This window comes from Siphateles boraxobius, unplaced genomic scaffold, assembly GCF_051911475.1.
Source record: "Siphateles boraxobius isolate OS27281-9 unplaced genomic scaffold, OSU_SipBor_1 63, whole genome shotgun sequence".
NCBI classification, from domain to species: domain Eukaryota; kingdom Metazoa; phylum Chordata; class Actinopteri; order Cypriniformes; family Leuciscidae; genus Siphateles; species Siphateles boraxobius.
The window spans coordinates 1,926,250-1,950,179 of record NW_027509190.1 but is presented as its reverse complement, the minus strand read 5'-3'; the positions used below and the strand labels follow the sequence as shown (position 1 = coordinate 1,950,179).

General features: G+C 44.8%; 9 non-coding genes across 9 annotated transcripts; all 9 read left to right on the top strand.

Moving 5' to 3' along the window:
* Positions 1-3,290: 3,290 nt before the first annotated feature.
* Positions 3,291-3,362, top strand: trnah-gug (transfer RNA histidin (anticodon GUG)). The gene has a single exon. It is a non-coding gene; the product is annotated as a tRNA-His (tRNA).
* A 651-nt stretch (positions 3,363-4,013) lies between these two features.
* trnak-uuu (transfer RNA lysine (anticodon UUU)) lies at positions 4,014-4,086 on the top strand. The gene has a single exon. It is a non-coding gene; the product is annotated as a tRNA-Lys (tRNA).
* A 120-nt stretch (positions 4,087-4,206) lies between these two features.
* On the top strand, positions 4,207-4,288 carry trnas-aga (transfer RNA serine (anticodon AGA)). The gene has a single exon. It is a non-coding gene; the product is annotated as a tRNA-Ser (tRNA).
* Positions 4,289-9,086: 4,798 nt separating this feature from the next.
* Positions 9,087-9,159, top strand: trnak-uuu (transfer RNA lysine (anticodon UUU)). Its single transcript has one exon. It is a non-coding gene; the product is annotated as a tRNA-Lys (tRNA).
* A 120-nt stretch (positions 9,160-9,279) lies between these two features.
* On the top strand, positions 9,280-9,361 carry trnas-aga (transfer RNA serine (anticodon AGA)). The gene has a single exon. It is a non-coding gene; the product is annotated as a tRNA-Ser (tRNA).
* A 279-nt stretch (positions 9,362-9,640) lies between these two features.
* On the top strand, positions 9,641-9,722 carry trnas-uga (transfer RNA serine (anticodon UGA)). Its single transcript has one exon. It is a non-coding gene; the product is annotated as a tRNA-Ser (tRNA).
* A 1,095-nt stretch (positions 9,723-10,817) lies between these two features.
* trnas-aga (transfer RNA serine (anticodon AGA)) lies at positions 10,818-10,900 on the top strand. The gene has a single exon. It is a non-coding gene; the product is annotated as a tRNA-Ser (tRNA).
* Positions 10,901-12,359: 1,459 nt separating this feature from the next.
* On the top strand, positions 12,360-12,432 carry trnak-uuu (transfer RNA lysine (anticodon UUU)). The gene has a single exon. It is a non-coding gene; the product is annotated as a tRNA-Lys (tRNA).
* A 120-nt stretch (positions 12,433-12,552) lies between these two features.
* On the top strand, positions 12,553-12,634 carry trnas-aga (transfer RNA serine (anticodon AGA)). Its single transcript has one exon. It is a non-coding gene; the product is annotated as a tRNA-Ser (tRNA).
* The last annotated feature ends 11,296 nt before the right edge of the window (positions 12,635-23,930 follow it).

Below are 23,930 nucleotides of genomic sequence, written 5' to 3'. Positions count from 1 at the left end.
GGACAATAAAGGGAGGACATTTGCCATACCCCAGTCTATTGTCATGGCATACTCTCACATCAAGCAGCTAGTTGAGGACTGCAGAGAGATCATGGACAGGAGTGACCTGGTACTGGTAAACATAAACAACACCACTGTGTCCTCCTGGTGAGTTCATCTTTAATATCTTCATTAATTGATTGAATTGCATATTTGAACAAAATTTTTAACAATTAACACACTGAAAAATGTTCTGAAAAACTCTTGTGTGTGTTTTGTTTTCTGTCTCTGCAGGCTGCATGATTGCCAAAAGAGAACTGAACGGGGTTCTTTACTTCAGGGTGTGCAGCTTCCACAGCAGATTGCCGTGGCTAAAAAATCCCTCCTGGAGGTTCGTGACCTACCATCACAGCCAGTTCAGCATGGACACACTCTTTTGGAGTTCCAGGAGCCTGAGAACCGTGAGGGCGAGGCAAAAATCCGCCAGCGACACAGTTCCAGAACACCTGCTATTCCACAGACAGGTGGGGGAGACGCAGCTATTGCCAAACACGATGCTGCTTCCTCTCAAAACAGCTGTATGGAGGGCTGGTCCTCTGCCTACAAGCCATCCCCAACACACTACCAGAGCTGGTCTTCTTACCAGGCACCCCTGGCACACTCTCATGTTTGGTCCTCCACCCACCCACAACCCTCAGCATCCACCCAGGGCTGGTCTGCAACCCACCCACCAACCTCAGCATCCACCCAGGGCTGGTCTACAACCCACCCACACCCTCAGCATCCATCCAGGGCTGGCCTGCCACCCAACCACCACCCTCAGCATCCACCCAGGGCTGGTCCTCCAACCAGGGCTGGTCTGCAACCCACCCACCACCCTCAGCATCCACCCAGGGCTGGTCCTCCAACCAGGGCTGGTCTGCAACCCACCCACCACCCTCAGCATCCACCCAGGGCTGGTTCTCCAACCAGGGCTGGTCTGCAACCCACCCACCACCCTCAGCATCCACCCGGGGCTGGTCCTCCAACCAGGGCTGGTCTGCAACCCACCCACCACCCTCAGCATCCACCCAGGGCTGGTCTGCAACCCACCCACCAACCTCAGCATCCACCTAGGGCTGGTCTGCAACCCACCCACCACCCTCAGCATCCATCCAGGGCTGGCCTGCCACCCAACCACCACCCTCAGCATCCACCCAGGGCTGTTCATCCACCTCCTACTGTCCCGACCAACCTAGGTTCCCTCACCAAGCACTAGATCCCTTTAATCGCCAGCGTGAATGGCGATTACGCAAGGCAGCCCTTGAGAACCAGGAGCGACTGAGGAAAGGTGAGCCCCCAAAGATGAGAAAGGCAAAAGAGAGCTACCACTATGAGTGTAAGCTGTGTGGTCAACCTAAATCAAAGCAAACTGGACACTCACAGGTACGTGGCAAATGGTACTGCCCTGCATCTGGACAGACCCTTGAGGAGTGGAGAAGCTCTTTGTAAATGCACCTAATACATTCTTTTTTATAAATATTTTTAATAATATGTTTTATTTATTTTAAGAAAATGTTCACATTCACTGTTCAAACCATCTGCAAAGAAAAAACAAGCAAGAAAATAAAGTAGAAAAAAGTATGTTTGCTGTTGCAAATAGAAAAAAAAATTAGTTGCTGTTGCAACTATTTTCAAAAAACAAAATACATAGGATAGTTGCTGATGCAACTATTTCAAAAAACAAACAAAAAAAACAACTCTTGTGGTGTAATAGTAACACGTCCATCCTTTGGGTGGGAGACTCCAGGTGCAAATCCTGGCAAGAGTGTGCAACTTGTTGGCCCAATCAGTATTTAATTAAAAAATAATTTATGACATAATTTAATATGCATTTTCTCCTTCTTTTCTCATTATTATTACAAGATGTAGCGGCGGTCATAATTATTATCATAACATTTTGTTAATAACAAAGCATTATTATTCATACCAATCCTATTTGTATCTGATTTTATATATATGATAGATTCATTGCAATCTCTAATAGTTTACGTTTATTGAGACATGTTCCAATAGCTGAAAAAAGCTGCCCATGAGGATGAGGAGCTAGTGTCAAAGGGGGAACCGCCACGGAAGAGGCTGACAAACGAAAAGTACCACTACACCTGCAAGGGGTTTGGACAGGACAAAATAAAAGGACTGGACACACCCAGCTGAAGGGGCAGTGGTACTGTCCAGCATCAGGACTGACCCTGGATGACTGGAGGAAGAGTGTATAATTGCTGTCACCATTACTTGTCTGTCTGTTACAATAAAGTTTAATAATTTTATTGGAGCCAATAACAGTCTTCACGTTTTTAAGTAATTTCCTCTTGAATACCAGGACAGTGAGTGTCAACCATTGAATGTAATTGTTAAAACTAAAGCCAGAATTACTTGCAGAATCATTTTACATTTATTCACAAAACCCAACACTCAATTTGGAATATGTTTTATTCACTTGTGCTGCACAGATGTAGTCTTTCAAATAATTGAGTTTACAAAAAAAGGAGGGGAAACATGATGGGAGAGTTATTTACATTTATACACTGTTAATACTGTTATAGCTTTAAATGTAGCATGTGACATTTTGAGTTAATTATTTGAATATTGATTTGTTAACATCACAAAATATGTTTACTTACAAGAGCGTTTGCTTTAAATGCATTCATGTGCATAATTGCATAATCACAGGGTTACTACTGTAGGGATTTATATGGAAAAGAGTTCCTGTGTTAAAAATGACTACGTTACCCACAATGCACTGCATGTAGTACTTCCGGAATGCACTACGAGACTAGAGAACAAGCGAAGATGCAAGCGATATTGCCACGGCATAGGTTCGAATCCCGCAAGAGACATGAAATTAAAGTGATGATACTTTAATTAAAGTGATGAAGTGATGCTATTTGCAAACCTTGCAATAAGTGCAGAACTGTGTGTAAACAATGTTGAGAAGATAAGAAAGTAGATAAAAATTGATATATTGTACGTTTTGCTCCTTTTTTCTCCTCTTCTTTTTCTCCCTTTCCTCCCTCTTTTCTTCTCTCCACCCCCCCCCCCCCCCAAGCAGTCTCTTTTGCCTCTTCCTTGGCCGAGTGGTTAAGGCGATGGACTAGAAATCCATTGGGGTTTCCCCGCGCAGGTTCGAATCCTGCCGACTACGTTGAGTTTGTAACCTTCTGGAGGCCTAGCTTAAAAAATTTTAAAAGGAAAAAAAGTCACTGTTACAGGATTACCCTTGAAAAGAGTTATGTTGGTAAGAAACCATTTTGTCTGCAGACCGGTAGCTCGCCGTGATCGTATAGTGGTTAGTACTCTGCGTTGTGGCCGCAGCAACCCCGGTTCGAATCCGGGTCACGGCAAGGTTTTCGGGGTGCCATTGAAATTGAGCTCCATGTCACCACCTCTCCTCACCCCGTCCTTCGGACTACTCTTTTTGTGCACGGCGCGTGCCCTTGATGTGCTCTGGATGTTCAAGTGAATTGAAACTGGGACATTCTTTGAAAGCATGAGCTCTCAGGTTCGAACCCTTAGAGAAAAGACTGAAAACGAAACGCTCCTATTTATTTCGGAAGAATCTTGCTTCAGAGAGAATATGGTGCGTGTATATTCTCTAATCTCTAGGTGTCAGTACACTCGCTGGCTGTTACCTAGAGTGCCGCGGGCTTGCTATTTGCTACAAACAACTGCGCCTTTGACACAAGTTTACAATAACGATAAGAGCGCAGGCAAGTCAACAGCATTGAAGCGTGTGAAGAGGCTTTCCAGACAAGTAGCAGTGAGTTTTTGTTCTTTTTCCTGGCATTATTTTCCTTTAATGACTGTTATCATCAGCCTAATAGGCTGCATTCCCACTAATTTGCAAATAAATTTTGACATAGCAGACGTATTGACGGCCGTTCTGAATCTTCGAAGAATGAAACGCAATGCATTGGAGGACACTCTTTTTTCTGCGCCAATACGATTCATTTTGCTGTGCGTTCCCGCGTAGCACGCACGCTTCTTGAGTAAGAGCCCAGATAGCTCAGTCGGTAGAGCATCAGACTTTTAATCTGAGGGTCCAGGGTTAAAGTCCCTGTTCGGGCGAACGAGCCTCTTTTTGTGGAGTGGTACGTTTTGTTGTTGAGTTCTTACTGATCTACACTGGCCTCGGGCAGCGACGCTGCAAGGCACCAAGCCAAACGACATGCTCCCTTCAGCTAGCTTGCAGTCGTGGCCGAGTGGTTAAGGTGATGGACTAGAAATCCATTGGGGTCTCCCCGCGCAGGTTCGAATCCTGCCGACTACGTTGACAGCTTGCGCCTGCTTTAGTTTGTAACCTCCTGAAGGCCTAGCTTAAACTTTATAAAAGGAAAAAAAAGTCACTGTTACAGGATTACCATTGAAAAGAGTTATGTTGGTAAGAAACAGTTTTGTCTGCAAGCTAAAGATGACAAGGCCCCTTTGTAGTCAGGGACACGTCGGGTAGACCGGTAGCTCGCCGTGATCGTATAGTGGTTAGTACTCTGCGTTGTGGCCGCAGCAACCCCGGTTCGCTTCAGAGAGAATATGGTGCATGTATATTTTCTAATCGCTAGGTGTCAGTACACTCGCTGGCTGTTACCTAGAGTGCCGCGGGCTTGCTATTTGCTACAAACAACTGCGCCTTTGACACAAGTTTACAATAACGATAAGAGCGCGGCAAGTCAACAGCATTGAAGCGTGTGAAGAGGCTTTCCAGACAAGTAGCAGTGAGTTTTTGTTCTTTTTCCTAGCATTATTTTCCTTTAATTACTATTATTAATTACTATAAGAAAAAGATGCTACAAGCATCAGTCAGTTTCGCACTATTTCACTATTAAACGTCGAAGGCAAGATTTTCTTCAGCATTATTGCTCAGAGATTGTCAACCTAGCTATTAAAGAATGGCTTCATTGACACTTCAGTTCAAAAAGCGGGCATTCCAGGATTCTCAGGATGCTTAGAACACATCAGTGTTATCTGGCAACGAATTCAATCATCTAAAATGGAGAGGAGGGATCTCCACGTGACATTCCTGGATTTGGCTAATGCATATGGTTCAGTGCCGCATGAGCTTCTTTGGGCATCATTTGGTTTTTTCAGGGTACCGATGTCGATTACAAATTTAGTGAAAGCCTATTTTGGAGATTTTCAATTTAGTTTCTCAACTCCAGAATTCAGCACTACATGGCAATGCTTAGAGGTTGGAATAATGGCAGGATGCACCATTTCTCCACTGGCTTTTACCATGGCAATGGAAGTAATCATTAGGGCATCAAAATGGGTAGTAGGAGGAGAGTGATTGGCTTCTGGGATGCGACTACCACCAATCAGATCATACATGGATGACATGACAACCATGACTACAACGGTAGCCTGCACTAATCGGTTATTGGGGAAGTTAACAGATAATATTGAATGGGCACGAATGCAATTTAAGCCCTCTAAATCAAGGAGAATCTCAATAATTAAAGCAAGGTAGTAGATAAAACATTCTTCATTAATGGTGAGGCAATACCAACAGTTTCTCAGAAGCCAGTGAAGAGTCTAGGGAGATGGTACGATGGGGATCTAAAGGACACAGTTCGAGTGGGAGAAGTTAGACGACAAGCAGTGGAAGGGTTGAAGAGCATAAACAGCTGTGCTCTACCAGGCAAACTGAAACTCTGGTGCTTTCAGTTTGTTCTTGTAAGGGGTGTACAGTTAAAGACCCAGAACCAGATATGAAGAATGAAGACCCAGAGTCAGAATTCTAAAAAATTTAAGAAAATATTTACTGAAGATAGTTTGCAGTTTCATCAGCAGAAGTCAGCTTCAATACTCGCACAGGAGTTCGTAGGCCGCCCCGCTTACAGTTACAAAGATCACAGCAGTTATACGATTTCCAAGGTCTAAGCTACGTCATTGCTTACAGGATGAATGATTCTCATTGGCTATGAAATAGATAAACACAGTAATTTTCCACACATATACAGATAGACTGAAGCATATCTCCATCAATTATGCAGCTGAAGTTAGGCACGTCATGACCTTCCAGGTCGCAGATTTGGGTTGCTGGGCGCCAGCATGTCCAGAACAACAACTCAGTCAATCTCCAATAATGCCAGTGGTTCCTTAACCTGTAACCAAGAAGACTAACACACACACCGACACACCGCTTTTCCAAGGTTGGATTTGGCCGGGCTCTCACTATAAACAGGAGAGTCCTCTCAAAACATCAAGATAATGCGTTCTTTCTCTCAAGGATAGCTAAACTTTAGTCTAACTGGAAAGAAAGGCTTTAACAAAGAAATGACCCCTTAAACTATTGGCTTCAATGACCCCTACATGTTTTAACACATTGAAGACCTTTCTCAAACACAAAACAAGTCCCTATTTCATTTCTGGAAGCTGGGTTAAATAAGCAAGCACTGCATTCAGATATCAAATACAGACATTAAAGAATACATGAAAAGAACATTTCAGTAATCACACTGGTAACTTATATAAATAAAGTAAAATCTCCAGAGAAGTCATTCAACTCATTTGATATTTAGAAGGAAAAATATTGATTAATACCTTAATTATAATCAATCATTACATATACATTGAAGCAGCAGTGGATACCAATCCACCCCCTTCAGTCTACTGCCAAGGTTGCTGTGGCCACTGACTGTGTACGAGGTTTCTTTGACAACAGTGGATAAGCTGGAAGCGTTAATAAGTTCATACATCAGGAAATGGTTGGGAGTTCCACGCTGCCTCAGCAGAGTGGGACTTTATAGTAAGGGAGTATTGCAGCTGCCAGTCTCTGCTTTAACTGAGGAGTTTAAGTGTGCCAAGGTCAGACTGGAAATGACTTTAGCAGAGTCACGCGACAAATGTGTAAGGGAGGCAGCCCCTGTGGTAAAAACTGGTAGAAAGTGGTCAGCAAAGAAATCTGTAGTAGAGGCAAAGGCTGACCTTCCAATTGGGGATATCGTGGGACAGGTACAGCATGGAAGAGGGGGTTTTGGGCTCAGTTTAGCTCCTTCTAAATGGCACAAGGCAGGCCCAGCTCAAAGGAGGAAGCTGGTAGTCAACGAGGTGCGAAAGCAGGAGGAGAGGATGAGATGTATAAAGGCCATTTCCCAGGCCAAGCAGGGAGAGTGGATGAGATGGGAGAGTGTGGAACAACGCAAAATGGGCTGGCAAGACCTTTGGTCAATGGAAGAGAGTAGGATCAGTTTCCTTATTAGGTCAACATATGATGTTCTCCCATCACCGCAGAACCTAAACCTCTGGGTAGGAGATATCCCTCTTGTCCTTTGTGTTCATCACCTGCCACATTAAGGCACATTTTGACAGGATGTAAGGTGGCTCTTAGCCAGGGTCGGTTTACTTGGCGCCATGACCAAGTATTGCGATGTCTGGCTTTAGCATTGGAAGGCAACCGTAGTATGACCAATAAGTTGCCGCCTGTTCTAGCAAAACATTACACGCAGAAGACAATATTCCTCCGCCCAGGCGAGCAACCACCAAGAAAAGGTGCTAACACCAATTCTCGCCCAGGACAACTGGAAGCTGCTAGGGACTGGAAGATGCTGGCTGATCTTGATCAACGGCTTATTTTTCCACCTGAGATTGCCACCACTTACCTACGACCAGATATTGTTTTGTGGTCTGGATCAGCACGCATTGTTCAACTGATAGAGTTAACAGTGCCATGGGAGGATGCAGTAGATGAGGCATATGAGAGGAAGAAACTGCGGTATGCTCATCTGGCCACTGAGGCAGAACAGCGAGGATGGAGAGTCCAGGTTTATCCAATGGAAGTGGGTTGTCGAGGTTTTGTGGCACACTCTACAACCCGGTTCCTCAGAGACGTCGGATTCAGTGGCCAAGAGTTGCGTCGCACAGTAAAGAACTTATCTGAAGCAGCAGAAAGGAGCAGCAACTAGCTGTGGTTGAGACGGAAAGATTCTAGCTGGCTGTGTACAGGCCGCCATGCTACGGTTTCGTAGATTTCTTGAAAACTTGAAGAGTCTGTTGGTTTATTTGTATAGGTTGTATAGTATTTACAGTCATTACGTTCCTGCGTATATTGCACGAATGACGGGTGGTTGGGCAGATATTGTGTTTTGCGTTAGGTGGTATGCCATACGGAACCGTTGCCACTGAAACTGCATATTAACGCACCAGTGGGGCTCGACAGCCTTAGTCAAACGGGTTGGCGCACATGGTTGGGTTGCGGAGAGATTGTGAGATTATGGTTAGGTCTCAGCAGCAACTGTTGGTTTATTTGTATAGGTTGTATAGTATTTACAGTCATTACGTTCCTGTGTATATTGCGTGAATGAGGGGTGGTTGGGCAGATATTGTGTTTTGTGGTAGGTGGTAGGCCATACGGAACCGTTGCCACTGAAACTGCATATTAACCCACCAGTGGAGCTCGACAGCCTTAGTCAAACGGGTCGGCGCGTATGGTTGGGTTGCGGAGAGATTGTGGATAGGTCTCAGCAGCAAGAGGGAAGTAGAGGTCAGTAAGCTGGGCTGAGTTGAGTGGGGGACGGAGGGGGGTGACTCTGGGACGCCAGAGTCACTGTCGAGCCCTCTTGAGGTGTCGTGGGCTAGTCGACGAAACACTGAGGATGGAAGGTGCCCACTTGAAGACCCAAGAGATGTTCCCTACTCCGCTCAATCCAGAGGGTTGTTATGGGGGGACCACACTGTGGTTGCAGCCGTTGTGTGTGCTGACGTGCAATACACTATTAACACCAGACAGAAGGAGATTCACGTCACCAGATGGAAAGAAGTGTAAATGGATGGAGAAGCATAGGTTACTGAAAAACTACGTCTTAGTTGGTGATTATCTTGGCGAAAGCCGAGTACAAATCAGCATGAAGTTTTAACACCTACTCTCGTGTAATGGAAATCATTTATCATTAGTCTAATAGAATGCATCCCCACTAATTTGCAAATATATTTTGACATAGCAGACGTTTTGACGGCCATTCTGAATCTTCGAAGAAGGAAACTCAATGCATTGGAGGACACTCTTTTTTCTGCGCCAATACGATTAATTTTGCTGTGCGTTCCCACGCAGCACGCACGCTTCTCGAACAAGAGCCCGGATAGCTCAGTCGGTAGAGCATCAGACTTTTAATCTGAGGGTCCAGGGTTCAAGTCCCTGTTCGGGCGAACGAGCCTCTTTTTGTGGAGCGGTACGTTTTGTTGTTGAGTTCTTGCTGCTCTACACTGGCCTCGGGCAGCGACGCTGCAAGGCACCAAGCCAAACGACATGCCCCTTTCAGCCAGCTTGTAGTCGTGGCCGAGTGGTTAAGGCGATGGACTAGAAATCCATTGGGGTCTCCCCGCGCAGGTTCGAATCCTGCCCACTACGTTTATAGCATGCGCCTGCTTTAGTTTGTAACCTTCTGGAGGCCTAGCTTAAACTTTATAAAAGGAAAAAAAGTCACTGTTACAGGATTACCCTTGAAAAGAGTTATGTTGGTAAGAAACAGTTTTGTCTGCAAGCTAAAGATGACAAGGCCACTTTGTAGTCAGGAAAACGTCGGGTAGACCGGTAGCTCGCCGTGATTGTATAGTGGTTAGTACTCTGCGTTGTGGCCGCAGCAACCCCGGTTCGAATCACGGGTCACATGCCCCTTTCAGCCAGCTTGAAGTCGTGGCCGAGTGGTTAAGGTGATGGACTTGAAATCCATTGGGGTCTCCCCACGCAGGTTCGAATTCTGCCGACTACGTTGACAGCATACGCCTGCTTTAGTTTGTAACCTTCTGGAGGCCTAGCTTAAACTTTATAATAGGAAAAAAAGTCACTGTTACAGGATTACCCTTGAAAAGAGTTATGTTTGGTAAGAAACAGTTTAGTCTGCAAGCTAAAGATGACAAGGCCCCTTGGTAGTCAGGGACACGTCGGGTAGACCGGTAGCTCGCAGTTATCATATAGTTGTTAGTACTCTGCAATATGGCCGCAGCGAATCCGGTTCATGGCAAGTTTTTCTGGGTGCCAATGAAATTGAGCTCCATGTCACCACCTCTCCTCACCCCGTCCTTCAGACTACTATTTTTGTGCACAGCGCGTGCCCTTGATGTGCTCTGGATGTTCGAGTGAATTGAAACTGGGACCTTCTTTGAAAGCATGAGCTCTCAGGTTCGAACCCTTAGAGAAAGGACTGAAAACGAAACGCTCCTATTTATTTCGGAAGAATCTTGCTTCAGAGAGAATATGGTGCGTGTATATTTTCTAATCGCTAGGTGTCAGTACACTCGCTGGCTGTTACCTAGAGTGCCGAGGACTTGCTATTTGCTACAAACAACTGCGCCTTTGACACAAGTTTACAATAACGATAAGAGCGCGGCAAGTCAACAGCATTGAAGAGTGTGAAGAGGCTTTCCAGACAAGTAGCAGTGAGTTTTTGTTCTTTTTCCTAGCATTATTTTCCTTTAATGACTATTATCATCAGTCTAATAGGCAACTTTCCCACTAATTTGCAAATATATTTTGACATAGCAGACGTATTGACGGCCGTTCTGAATCTTCGAAGAATGAGACGCAATGCATTGAAGGACACTCTTTTTTCTGCACCAATACGATTCATTTTGCTGTGCGTTCCTACGCAGCACGCACGCTTCTCGAGTAAGAGCCCAGATAGCTCAGTCGGTAGAGCATCAGACTTTTAATATGAGGGTCTAGGGTTCAAGTCCCTGTTTGGGCGAATGAGCCTCTTTTTGTGTAGCGGTACGTTTTGTTGTTGAGTTCTTGCTGATCTATACTGGCCTCGGGCAGCGACGCTGCAAGGCACCAAGGCAAACGACATGCCCCTTTCATCCAGCTTGTAGTCGTGGCCGAGTGGTTAAGGTGATGGACTAGAAATCCACTGGGGTTTTCCCCGCGCAGGTTCGAATCCTGCCGACTACGTTGAGTTTGTAACCTTCTGGAGGCCTAGCTTAAACTTTATAAAAGGAAAAAAAGTCACTGTTACAGGATTACCCTTGAAAAGAGTTATGTTGGTAAGAAACCATTTTGTCTGCAAGCTAAAGATGACAAGGCCCCTTTGTAGTCAGGGACACGTCCGGTAGACCGGTAGCTCGCCGTGATCGTATAGTAGTTAGTACTCTGCGTTGTGGCCGCAGCAACCCCGGTTCAGACTACTCGTTTTGTGCACGGCGCGTGCCCTTGATGTGCTCTGGATGTTCGAGTGAATTGAAACTGGGACCTTCTTTGAAAGCATGAGCTCTCAGGTTTGAACCCTTAGAGAAAAGAGTGAAAACGAAACGCTCCCATTTATTTCGGAAGAATTTTGCTTCAGAGAGAATATGGTGCGTGTATATTTTCTAATCGCTAGGTGTCAGTACACTCGCTGGCTGTTACCTAGCGTGCCGCGGGCTTGCTATTTGCTACAAACAACTGCGCCTTTGACACAAGTTTACAATAACGATAAGAGCGCGGCCAGTCAACAGCATTGAAACGTGTGAAGAGGCTTTCCAGACAAGTAGCAGTGAGTTTTTGTTCTTTTTCCTAGCATTATTTTCCTTTAATGACTATTATCAGCAGTCTAATAGGCTGCATTCCCACTAATTTGCAAATATATTTTGACTGGCCTCGGGCAGCGACGCCTTTGTAGTCAAGGACATGGCGGGTAGACCGGTAGCTCGCCGTGATCGTATAGTGGTTAGTACTCTGCGTTGTGGCCGCAGCAACCCCGGTTCGAATCCGGGTCACGGAAAGGTTTTCTGGGTGCCATTGAAATTGAGCTCCATGTCACCACCTCTCCTCAGCCCCGTCCTTCGGACTACTCTTTTTTTGCTCGGCGCATACCCTTGATGTGCTCTGGATGTTCGAGGGAATTGAAACTGGGACCTTCTTTGAAAGCATGAGCTCTCAGGTTCGAACCCTTAGAGAAAAGACTGAAAACGAAACGCTCCTATTTATTTTGGAAGAATCTTGCTTCATAGAGAATATGGTGCGTGTATATTTTCTAATCTCTAGGTGTCAGTACACTCGCTGGCTGTTACCTAGCGTGCCGCGGGCTTGCTATTTGCTACAAACAACTGCGCCTTTGACACAAGTTTACAATAACGATAAGAGCGCGGCAAGTCAACAGCATTGAAGCGTGTGAAGAGGCTTTCCAGACAAGTAGCAGTGAGTTTTTGTTCTTTTTCCTAGCATTATTTTCCTTTAATGACTATTATCAGCAGTCTAATAGGCTGCATTCCCACTAATTTGCAAATATATTTTGACATAGCAGACGTTTTGACGGCCGTTCTGAATCTTCGAAGAAGGAAACGCAATGCATTGGCGGACACTCTTTTTTCTGCGCCAATAAGATTCATTTTGCTGTGCGTTCCCACGCAGCACGCACGCTTCTCGAGCAAGAGCCCGGGTAGCTCAGTCGGTAGAGCATCAGACTTTTAATCTGAGGGTCCAGGGTTCAAGTCCCTGTTCGGGCGAACGAGCATCTTTTTGTGGATCGGTACGTTTTGTTGTTGAGTTCTTGCTGATCTACACTGGCCTCGGGCAGCGACGCTGCAAGGGACGAAGCCAAACGACAGGCCCCTTTCGGCCAGCTTGTAGTCGTGGCCGAGTGGTTAAGGCGATGGACTAGAAATCCATTGGGGTCTCCCCGCGCAGGTTAGAATCCTGCCGACTACGTTGACAGCGTGCGTCTGCTTTAGTTTGTAACCTTCTGGAGGCCTAGCTTAAACTTTATAAAAGGAAAAAAAGTCGCTGTTACAGGATTACCCTTGAAAAGAGTTATGTTGGTAAGAAACAGTTTTGTCTTCAAGCTAAAGATGACAAGGCCCCTTTGTAGTCAGGAACACGTCGGGTAGACCGGTAGCTCGCCGTGATCGTATAGTGGTTAGTACTCTGCGTTGTGGCCGCAGCAACCCCGGTTCGCTTCAGAGAGAATATGGTGCGTGTATATTTTCTAATCGCAAGGTGTCAGTACACTCGCTGGCTGTTACCTAGCATGCCGCGGGCTTGCTATTTGCTACAAACAACTGCGCCTTTGACACAAGTTTACAATAACGATAAGAGCGCGGCCAGTCAACAGCATTGAAACGTGTGAAGAGGCTTTCCAGACAAGTAGCAGTGAGTTTTTGTTCTTTTTCCTAGCATTATTTTCCTTTAATGACTATTATCATCAGTCTAATAGGCTGCATTCCCACAAATTTGCAAATATATTTTGACATAGCAGACGTTTTGATGGCCGTTCTGAATCTTCGAAGAAGGAAACGCAATGCATTGGAGGACACTCTTTTTTCTGCGCCAATACGATTCATTTTGCAGTGCGTTGCGACGCAGCACGCACGCTTCTCGAGCAAGAGCCCGGGTAGCTCAGTAGGTAGAGCATCAGACTTTTAATCTGAGGGTCCAGCGTTCAAGTCCCTGTTCGGGCGAAGGAGCCTCTTTTTGTGGAGCGGTACGTTTTGTTGCTGAGTTCTTGCTGATCTACACTGGCCTCGGGCATCGACGCCTTTGTAGTCAAGGACACGTCGGGTAGACCGGTAGCTCGCCTTGATCGTATAGTGGTTAGTCCTCTGTGTTGTGGCCGCAGCAACCACGGTTTGAGTCCGGGTCACGGAAAGGTTTTCTGGGTGCCATTGAAATTGAGCTCCATGTCACCACCTCTCCTCACCCCGTCCTTCGGACTACTCTTTTTGTGCACGGCGCGTGCCCTTGATGTGCTCTGGATGTTCGAGGGAATTGAAACTGGGACATTCTTTGAAAGCATGAGCTCTCATTTTCGAACCCTTATAGAAAAGACTGAAAACGAAACGCTCCTATTTATTAAGGAAGAATCTTGCTTCAGAGAGAATATGGTGCGTGTATATTTTCTAATCGCTAGGTGTCAGTACACTCGCTAGCTGTTACCTTGAGTGCCGCGGGCTTGCTATTTGCTACAAACAACTGCGCCTTTGACACAAGTTTACAATAACGATAAGAGCGCGGCAAGTCAACAGCATTGAAGCGTGTGAAGAGGCTTTCCAGACAAGTAGCAGTGAGTTTTTGTTCTTTTTCCTAGCATTATTTTCCTTTAATGACTATTATCATCAGTCTAATAGGCTGCATTCCCACTAATTTGCAAATATATTTTGACATAGCAGACGTTTTGACGGCCGTTCTGAATCTTCGAAGAAGGAAACGCAATGCATTGGAGGACACCCTTTTTTCTGCACCAATACGATTCATTTTGCTGTGCGTTCTCACGCAGCACGCACGCTTCTCGAACAAGAGCCCGGATAGCTCAGTCTGTAGAGCATCAGACTTTTCTTTCAGACAAGACTGAAAACGAAACGCTCCTATTTATTTCGGAAGAATCTTGCTTCAGAGAGAATATGGTGTGTGCATATTTTCTAATCGCTAGGTGTCAGTAGCACGGATAGCTCAGTCGGTAGAGCATCAGACTTTTAATCTGAGGGTCCAGCGTTCAAGTCCCTGTTCGGGCGAACAAGCCTCTTTTTGTGGAGCGGTACGTTTTCTTGTTGAGTTCTTGCTGATCTACACTGGCCTCGGGCAGCGACGCTGCAAGGCACCAAGCCAAACGACATGCCCCTTTCAGCCAGCTTGTAGTCGTGGCCGTAACCTCCACTAAATTCAAAAAAACTAAAGTCCTAACAAGTCCAAACAAAGTCCTAACAAGTCCAAACAAAGTCCTAACAAGTCCAAACAAAGTCCTAACAACTCCTAACAGTGTCCTAACTCCTAACAACAGCGGGGCAAAAGAGCCAATCATATGCTTCGAAACAGTTGCCGCTACAAGGGGGGCAAAAGAGCCAATCAGATGCGTCGAAACAGGGCCCCGTGCGCACAGTGTTCTCATTTGTTGACTGATGGAGACGATGTCACAGTTCATTCTGAGGTAACTTTATTTACCGGCGGTGAATATCTCTCGACACTAAAAGTAAGTAGAACTTACTAAAATTATGTAAATCACTGAAATGAAATCGTAAAAGTATGTGGTGTGTTTGTAAATACTTCTGCTGTGACAAACCTTGGATGTTTTTCGTGAAGTTTGATAAGACGGTCACAAACCTTAAGAGATAACGCTGATCGCAATGTTAATTATTTTCTTTACTGAACTTTTTAAGTGTCTTTTGCGTGTCTTTCTTGTGTCCATCAAATTAAACTAGAACAGAGATGCTCGATTTTGTGTCTGTGTCAAGTGTTAAATGTCGCTGCTAAGTTTGATAAGACGGTCAGAAACCTGATCGCTATGTTAATTATTATTTAATATGAAATTTATACTATTTTTAACAAAAGATAGAACTGACAGCCCGTTAAACTGTCAAATGGTGTAACCACAAAAAATGACCAATAACTAATATTTCACACCTCCTAGAGTTCATGCAATTGCATGAAATTAGTAGTTTATTTAGTAATATCCTATGAGAATATGTTTTATTATAAATGATATGGGTTTTTCGTTGTACTGAGCAAGACCATATGCTGTAAACATCTTGTTTTATGTCTATTCTTTGACCATTTGAGTACAAATGGTTTAAACACCCATTATTACAGTGTAGTAGAGTATTAAATTATTATTCATATTAACTTTTTTTGTAAAATATTAGTCTTTTAGACAAAATATTGGTTACACCAACTGACCATATAACATCTATTGCAATAGGACAAGAAATTGACACAGAAAATAGGCATCAAGGTAAACTGAATTGGATATTTTAATATATATTCATGTCATTCATCATACAATTTCAGATACCAATTGTTTTCAAAGAGAGTGCTATAAAGTGTGTGTGAGAGAGAATAAGAGTGAGTGAAAGAGTGGGTATGATCATTTCTTAACAAACATGAAGAAACAGGATTGGCTTGTGTTGTGATTTCAGTTCAGTTCTCATACAATTTCAGTTTGTAAAATAACAGCCATTTTTTTCAAAGAGAGAGTGAGTGAGTGAATGTGTGTGTGTGTGTGTGTGTGTGTGTGTGTGTGTGTGTGTGTGTGTGTGTGTGTGTGTGTGTGTGTGTGAGAGAGTGAGAGAGAGAGAGATGGTGAGTGAGAGAGTATCATTTTTTTCCATTTCTTTCATCACTAAACTGTTTTGATTACATTTTTAATAACCGACAACCATCCGTGTGAGTTCATGCCATCTGATGAGATCTGAACAAACTATTTCACATTAGCATAACAATATAAATGAAACAGTGTCTCAGAAACTTAAGACTTGAAATATTCCTGACCAAATTAGTTGAGACTGTGGAAAAAAACATACAACCTTATATTGTAGTTGCTTAATTTCCTATCTATCTGTCTGTCTGTCTGTGCATGTAGACCTACATGTTGCCTACAACAGCCTAATGACTGCCTCTTGTCCTATAGAGATGCCAAAGGAAGGAAAGCCAGATTCATTCTGGACCGGCGTCATGATGCTGTTTGCCCAGGGGAAATATAAATTTTCCACTGGCCAGAGACCTGGGAGCAGACGTTGGAAGGCAATGTTAGAGAGGATAAAGAATTGTCCCCTGACCCCTGCATTTGGCCTAACGGTCAGAAAAAAAGACATTTTTGAGAAAAAGATCCCCTGCAAATGTGGCTACCATGATGTAAGTAATGTCATTGAATCCTTAAACATATGATATGAGACAAAGATGCTGACAAATGCTTCCTCTACAGCTGTTTCCCATGGCTGGTTCTTCGTTGTGCTTGATTCTCCAAATCACTGTTTTGATGCAGAGTTTTGTGTGATTTAGAGGATAAGAGGATATAGAGAGTAAATACAAAATATTGTTTCCCTCAGTCAGGACAGCAGACAGGAACCGCAGCAGGTCCACAGCAGACAAGCACCGCAGCAGGTCCACAGCAGACAGGGACCGCAGCAGGTCCACAGCAGACAAGGACCGCAGCAGGTCCACAGCAGACAGGGACCGCAGCAGGTCCACAACAGACAGGGACCGCAGCAGGTCCATAGCAGACAGGGAGCGGTGATAATACCATGACATGCTCCCTTTGTGCTCAGGAAGTGCTCTTTGACCAGTTTACTCAGCACCTGTCAGACTTCCATGTCCAGGAGCAGTGTGAGCACTGCGGCACAAAGGCCATGGGTGCTGTCAGGTTATCAGAGCACCTTGAGAAGTGTCATGTCTCAAAATCTCCCACAGACCTCCCAAACATTTCTCCTCTAACACCTTCAGCCCGTCCGTCCACTACCCCAGCCCAAGAGATGACACCGACACCAATCGTCTCTCCCCGAGATGCTCCAGCTCCAGTCTGCCTCACAGCCCAAGAGACGACACCAACCATCTGTCTCCAAGTTGCTCCTGCTCCTAGCCCTTCCACACTATCTGAGATGGCACCAGCGACTCAGAGTGGCACACCACTTCTTCCTTCTCCTGCTTCTGCTCCTCCTCCAGCAGCACCAGGGCTCCCAGTCCCTCTGTGCTTTCCAGAGGTAAGGCGGGCCAGGTTTTTGCCAAAGCCGTTCCTCCGGGTCATCAAGCCAGGTGATCGGGAGTGGATTGCCCACATCCTCTATGACGCAAGTTGGCAGCTGAGACAGAATGTCAGGGAGAATTGGCACCACCCCCCAAGCCCAATCAGATCTGTGGCACCTCCAAACCCACATGATTACTTTCGACAGAGGATGTTCCTGGGCACCAATGCGTATGTGGGGCATCCCTCTGAAATGCACTCTGTGCAACCGAAAGATGCACCACTCTGGCATTTACACCAAGGTCAGAGAGGTCATTGATGTGGATAGCAAGTACTATTTAATAGGGGGAGATTACCCAAGGTGAAGCCAGTGCAAACAACCTGTCTGTCCTTGGAGTAGTGACATTTTAAAGCAACTTGACCCCTCTAAACCGCAACAAATTCCCTGCTGTGTTGACTACACATTTGGCACTGGACAGAAAATGTGTGACACTTTTGCGTCCTAGAACAGCAGGGAATAGCTCCAGTTACCTGCAGCAGGCCTTTCAAGAGGCACACAGTGAGGAGTGGGCTAGGAGATCCTGTGACTATTTCACAGATTGTGAAATTCACAAGAGATCCTGCCTGAAGCAGTCCCAGGCTGTTTATCCCCCACCACCACCACCCTTCTCTCCCTTGCCCCTGGCCCAGTGGTTCGAGACAGTGCATGCCAACGATGTTGTCGGTCACCTTGATGAACTCAAAGGTGTCACCACTTCAAAGTTTGGCAGAATTCTGAAGCTTGATTCCACTAAGGTAAATGTAAACCTATATAAGCTTGAGCTCATTTGTTCTTTTAGGGTTTGATAAGAATACATATGCTAATGATGTATATACTTTTGTTATAACAGGTTACCAAAAAACTTGCTGGGGGGATTGAGAACACGGCAACATGGATGTCCAATGTGGGTGTTACAGAAAAATTCAGTATTACTTATATTCATTTGTTTCCAAACTGTTAATTTCATTTAATCATGTGTTTCTGTGAGGGTTTCTGGCAGCTGAAGGGGAACAGGAAAGAACAAACGTAATAAAACCAGATGGGCCAGGAAGACAGACACCTAGAGCCCGAGAAGTAAGTTAGTCAGGAGAATACAGGGGGTCATTTACTAATAAAATAAAGTCCCATACCCCCTTCTGAGAGAAGCAGGAGGTAATTTAGGTTGTAAATGAAGGCCTTTTGGTTTTTCAGGGACAAAGGACAGTTTGACCTGTCCAGGGGGGTAGAAAACCAGCCCAAACCAGTTAAAGATATAGGATATCTTTAAGGAAAATTACAGAAACTTGGTAGGAGGGGTTATGATGACTGAGAGCTGTATAAAATGTCTATGTTTTGTTGAGTCTAACAGGCATTCTGTTTCGAAACTGGGTAGCTGCGGTTTGTGAAAAGAATCCTCATACAGAATAAACCTTTTCTCTTTATTACAATTTGCCTCTTGAAAGTTTTCTTACACCTTTTGATGCTGGTTTTTGTTAACCTCTGAAAATTGCTTTTACAAATTGGTGTCAGAAGTGGGATCTTATGCGGAAACTTCTTCTCCTGGTCCTGAGAACGGATTTGACGGAAGTGCACAACCCTGGCAGCACCAGGCGGCCAGTCTCATACCTCGACAGTTTGAGATAGAACTCAACAGATTAAGGGAGAGAGAGCCAATACCCGCATTCAGGACCAGAGGAAGAAATCCCACTAGGATCAAAAGAATCCGTGGCAATTACAGAAAAGAAAAAAAAAAGCATCTCTGGGTAAGAAACTGCAAATTGTTTTATTGATGTTAAGTGTAAATTGATAATTGTGAGTGAACATGAACCATATTGGCTGAATTTGTCTCTTTGGTACGAGCAGAGTAAGTTTTGAGGGAGAGATTGATCTGACAGAATCAGACCGATCTCTATATAAAAAAAAAAAAAAAAAAACTAAGCTCCTGTAGGTGGTAACAGAAGTACCATAATTGCTCGTAGGTGAACAGGAAGAGTCACAACTGAAGTACTGGTTTATTCAAAATCTTTGATTGTAACTTAATTAAGTCCAGCAAAAGCGCTTGAGTTAATTCTATGTAAAACAGCGTACGGAAGAAACGCGCTTGAACTAATTCTTGTGCACGCTTGATTGATTGGGTGCGTGAGGAGATTGAATAAACCGTAATTACAGAGCAGATTTGCTACCCTTGTCGGTCCAAGGTGACAGTACCGGATCTGTCGAAGACGTTTGACAGATAAATAAGACGCGCGTCAAAAGCAAAAAATCCAAGAGAGAAGATTCAGCCAAAAAATGGGGTCATCTAATAGTAAATTAGACCATTTTTACACACCTATATTCTGTCAAATGAGAAATAATTATGGGGGTAAATGTATGGTTGACATAAAAAAACTGATCAAATATCACGATTTCCCCGAGGCGGGAACTTTGAGTAAGATAAGACTTAATGTCGTAAAAGAATCAATAAAAAAGAACGAGGGAAAACAGAATGGTTGCTGTATGTGTGTTAAACATATATGCAAGGGGTGTGAACAGACTATAATGTGTTGGGTAGAAGAGGCTGACAGGCGAGAACGAAAACAGATACAAAAAGAACTAGTGGGGAACAGCGAGAAAGATGTGAAGAATGTTGTATGTGTGAAGACAGTTCCACTGGAACAGAATACTACTAATGAACCGAATGTATGTGTTTCCCCACATGTGACCGAGATGGCAACGGCCCCGCCGCCTGCCTACAACACAAATCATTATCCCGTAGCAGAGATAACGGCCCTCAAGCTGGACCTCGATCTGGACCGCTCTCCACCACCCCTGAGAACCGCACAAGAACTGGAGCAGGGCAGACAACAAATGGCACACCGAATGGAAGCCCAAGAAGAACAACTCGCAGAAGCAAGAGCACAAATTGAATTGACATTGACAGCCCAAAGAGCAGCGCAGGCAGAGGCAGATGCAAGAGTAGCACGAGCGGAAGCCGAAGCCGCTGAGCGAGTGGTAAAAAGACTATCAGAACATCTTCGAGCACAACTACCAACACCGCCAGTACGGCAGGGGGAGACAGACTCCTCAGCACGGACCGCGACAAGCAGCGAAGAAGGCGAGAGGAGACCGGAACCAAGCGAACAGCAAATGTTGACAAGATCACAAGCCAAGCCAGAAAAGGTCAGTTTTACAGCGGCAAAATTCAAAATGTCGAATGTGACGGCTCCGATGGTTGAAGTTGCTGGCACGGACGGGCCAATACTAGTCTTCAGAGCCTGGACAATGTCTGATATGAAGGACGCTATGGCACATCTACCAGACCCACAAGACGCGGGTGAACGGTTTGCCAGTGAACTGCTTGCGATATGCAGAGAATTCAGCCCGACCACACAAGAATTAAAACGACTGCTGACTGTGAAAATGGGCGCTGTAAAGTGGGGCAAAGTGGCCGGAAAGCTGGCAAAAACAGACGTGAGAAGGGTGCACGCAGACTGGGACCATGAAAGCAACGACTCATACAAGAAAGAAGTGGAAAATTTTTCCACCGCCATCAGCACAGCCTTTCCTCCGCGTGTGGACACTGAAAAAATCACATGCTGTATCCAAGAAAAAGAAGAATCGGTAAGCAGCTATTATTTCAGACTTTTTGAGACATTTGCACAGTACAGTGGCTTACTTGAGCCCGCAGATAGGGGAACAAAACCAAGTACTTGGGAGAGTCATTTGATGGGATATTTTATGCGAGGACTGAGACCCGAAGTCAAGAGAGGGACAAAGTCAAGTTATGTGGAGTGGAAAAACGGCCGTTTGACTTCAGCGCTGCAGCACGCTATTCACGCCGAAGAGGAGCTTGAGGAAAAGAAAGACAAGAAAAAGCCCCTCACAATGGTAGTTGTGCAACAACAACAACCTAACAAACCTGCGTTTTCCCATTCAAACCCTGCTAATCGAAAGGGACAGAGAGGAAAAGCTGCTGGAGGAAAATGGAACTGTTATGTTTGCTCGACAAATGCACACGCGCACCGAGACTGTACAAGATGCAGAGTGTGCAGGAAGGACGGACACTGGAGCAGCGCGTGTCCGAACATAAAGTCTGATTGAACCGAGAGGGCAGGAGAGCGGGACGGAGAGGGTTCAGCTCTAGGAAGTCAATCTCTGGCTACAGCAAAGGGAAGTGAAATCATTTTTACTAACACACACAAACACGACGCACACACAAACATATACACTGATTTATTTTCTGCTACCTGCAATGAAAAAAAAACTCCTTGCAAATCTTTGTGTGTGATTGATGAACGTGTTAAGTTGTACAAAAGCACAGGGTATTCTGAAATGCCAATTTATCCAATATTAGTCAATGGGGTAGTAATCGATTTTCTTGTGGATTCAGGAGCCTGTCAGTCCACGTTACGACCATGTGATTTACTATGTGTTCCGAAATTAACCGGAAAAGTGTATGAAAGCACATCGGCCTCGGGCCATTTGCTCTCTGACCGGTTAACAGAACCATTAGAGTGCGAGACAGAAAGCGGTCGTTTGTTCAACCACGAGTTTGTGTGGTCCCCTAACTGTCCAGCACCTCTGATGGCTCGTGATTTGATGTGCAAATTAAATTTGTCCCTCTCTGCTGATCCCTATGGGATCAGCATTGAGGAAACACCACAAATTACTTGTTCTAAATTTGAGCCGAAATGGGCATATGAATGGCAGGTAACAGATGTTGATTGGGCAGAGAAAATTTTGAAATTGGCAAAAAGTCGAACAAACCCAGTCAACACAGATTTTATGACCAATGATAAAATGCATTGTACATCACATGTCGTGGCAGAGCGAGATTCAGACTTTGAAAAGATGTGGTTTAATTCTGTGGAAAATGAAAGTGTGAAATTTGACAAGATTTTCTGGAATGAAAATGTGTGTGCGCTGTCTGCAGTGTTGAATGAGAGTCAGAAAGGTTGTTATCTCATGACAGAGAACACCGTATGCCATTTATCTGTGTCGAAGACCATAAGCCAGCAGTGGAGAGATGTGGGCTTTTTTGTGAAAGAATGTTTATTAGCCACAGACTGGGTGAAAGTTGATTCACAGACAGCAGAGAGTGAGAGTGTGGGGGCATTTAAATCAAACTGTGACTTTGAGGTTGGGGTCCTGAGAAATGTGACTGCTATTGGGAGAAATGTGACAGCACAGGGGGAGGGGGATATTTCTGCTTCAGAAATTGATATTTCTTTGGCACAAATATCACCGAAATTGTGGGCAAAAACCAAATATGATGTGGGGCTTATAAAAGGATGTGAGCCAGTGGTAATTATACCAAAATCTGATTTCAGACCATGTAAAGCGCAATATCCCCTGAAACGTGAAGCATTAGAGGGCATAAAACCAGTGTTTGATGCTTTATTGAAAGAGGGTATAATCAGGCCCTGTGATGATTCACCAGTCAGAACTCCAATTTTTCCTGTAAAAAAGATACGTGACAGAAATCATCCAATCGAATGGCGGTTCGTTCAGGACCTCCGGGCGGTAAATTCATCTGTCATTGCAAGAGCTCCCAGAGTGCCCAATCCGTATACTATCCTGTCACAAATTCCGCAAAATGCAACGTATTTCACTGTGGTGGATTTGGCCAATGCTTTCTTTAGTGTTCCGGTCGATGAGAAAAGCCAGTTTTGGTTTGCGTTCGATTTCAATGGTAAAGGTTACACATTTACTCGATTATGTCAGGGCTACTGCGAAAGTCCAACGATATATAACGAGGCGCTCAGGAGAAGTATTGATAATCTAACTTTGACAGAGGGAACCGCACTTCTCTCTTATGTCGATGACCTTTTAATCTGTTCAGTAAATGAGTCTGTTTGCAGGTCTGACACTTTGACTCTCCTGAAGCATCTTGAGAGGGAGGGGCACAGGGCAAGCCTTTCAAAGCTGCAGTTTGTGAAACAGGAAGTAACATTCCTGGGGCATGTTATTAAACAGAACAGCAAAACACTGTCACAAAAGAGGGTGCAGGCCATAAAAGAAGTGCCAAAGCCCGTAACAAAAAAACAGATGTTGTCATTTTTGGGAATGTGTGCTTATTGTCGTACGTTCATTCCCAATTATGCCATTTTAGAACAGCCTTTACGAGCCCTGACAACAGGGAAAGGGCTGAAGCCATGTGACAAACTTGTTTGGACAAGTGAAGCTGAAACAGCATTTAATAACATGAAAGCACAACTGTCTATGGCTCCGTCGTTAGGCCTTCCGGATGTGGACCGTCCGTTCACACAGATGGTTGATGAAAAGAATGGTTATATGACTTCTGTCCTCCTGCAGACACATGGTGACCGATTGAGACCTGTGGCCTATTTTTCAACAAAACTCGATCCTGTGGCTCAAGGATTGCCACACTGTCTCCGGGCAGTGGCGGCAGCTGAATTGGCCGTCATGGCCTCAAGAGAGTTTGTAGGCTATGCTGATTTAACTTTGGAGGTCCCACATGCGGTGTCCATGATTTTGCAGGAGCAGAGAACATCACATTTGTCTACAGCCCGATGGCTGAGGTATCATACAATTTTGTT